This window comes from Cyprinodon variegatus, unplaced genomic scaffold (genome assembly GCF_000732505.1).
Source record: "Cyprinodon variegatus isolate N-32 unplaced genomic scaffold, C_variegatus-1.0 Scaffold1262, whole genome shotgun sequence".
Classification (NCBI taxonomy): Eukaryota; Metazoa; Chordata; class Actinopteri; order Cyprinodontiformes; family Cyprinodontidae; genus Cyprinodon; species Cyprinodon variegatus.
In genome coordinates this window covers 191,186-192,877 of record NW_015151715.1, presented here as the reverse complement: position 1 = coordinate 192,877, position 1,692 = coordinate 191,186, and positions in this window count along the sequence as shown.

Genomic DNA, 1,692 nt, shown 5'->3' with positions numbered 1-1,692 from the left:
CAAACTTTGGACCAATCTGACTGCATTGTCTGTAAAGTACCTTGAAATATGTTCTATAAATAAATGTAATTTTAATTGGATAAATGAGAATTCTATATGCATCTTCAAATTTGAGTTCAACTGCAAAATAATGTGATAACAGAAATATTGGGTAACACATGTAAAAACATAATTGGATAATATCAAATTTGAACGAGGTTTGATAGCTAACAGCAAGACCTCAACAGCATACATATTTAAATAGGAAAAATAAAGGTAGAAGTAATTGAGATATGGTATATTCGTGAGATGCTACAACGTCCATCAAGTTGAAAACAATGGTAAACATTTGGTGGGAAAAATATTGTGAAATAAAGTTCTGTGTTGATGCACAGATTGGAGATTTTGTGGCAAAAAGCATAGAAATGTCTTGGTGACCAACTCCATAACAACCATTTACATTGGGTCTGGAGGCTTTCAGGAGAGAAAACGGTTCAATAAGCTTTGGTTGCATGAGACTATTATTAGAAATTTCAACAACTAACACTCCAGCTGGGCTTGGATGGAAACTGAAAGCAGGATGAAAATAAAGGGGAAAACCAGCAGCTGATTGAGTATGGAGGAGGAGTGATGCTGTGGGCCTGATCTAGAAAGACCCGTATCCCTGCTATAAATAAGAGTCAGGCTTATTGTAGCAGCTCCTCAACCAGAGAACGTGCTGTTCAGATTTAAGATTTTAATATAACTCATTTTGGTTTGGAGTGTATAAAACGATATCTGAAATCATAGGAATAGAAGGTCAGCCTAATATGTATACCTGGATTTTTGGAACAATACCACTTGATAGCATGGGTATCTCTAGGTTCAAAGATATACCGGTAGTAGCCTTTTCAACTTTGATAGCTAGAAGCAAATTCCTTTACACTGAAAATGTTCCTGCCCACCAAAATTATCTGAATGGATGTCTGATCTAATGTACCTCAAATTAGAAAAGATTAAATATACATTAAGAGGGTCCAGTGATCGCTTTTATGGTGTTTGGAATCCATTAATAAAATATTGTCAAGCTTAAGACACTTCCTGAGAATCCCTAAGAGTAAAGCATCGAAATCTGATGGCCAAAACCTACAGAAGTACATATAATAAATACGGCTTTTCTTTTGTGTGGTAGGAATAAGTGTACATATATGCACATACATTGTTGATTTTTATTTCTGTGTTTATGTTACAATTTAGTGGTTGTATTTTGTGTTTGTAGTCAAGTCCACTGTTTATTTTGTTGTTTTCCTCTGTTTTTTGGTCTAAGATGTATATGTGTATATAACATATAAATGAGTGTTTTATTACTTTTTGATCTTGTGGGTAGGGGAGGGGGGGTGTATTTTGTAATGTTTCAAAAAAAAAAAAAACGTATCTTGAGCCAAGAATGCAACTGTTTTAGTGTTTAATAAAAAGAATATAGTAATATATATATATATATATAAAAAACATTTAGGAAATGAGTGGCTAGAAAAAAAAATTATTACATTTTACCCATATTTAGGCATAAAAATGATTTAAATGTTTCAAAACCAGAAAGAAGAGACTAAGTCATCTTGGATTTCAATGAAATAATCTTTAAAGATTATTCCAGTATTAGATTATGCTACTAGATGGGAAAAATAATCCAGAATCTAAAGCAGACATCGTTTCAATAAAGCCCTTGAACAACGA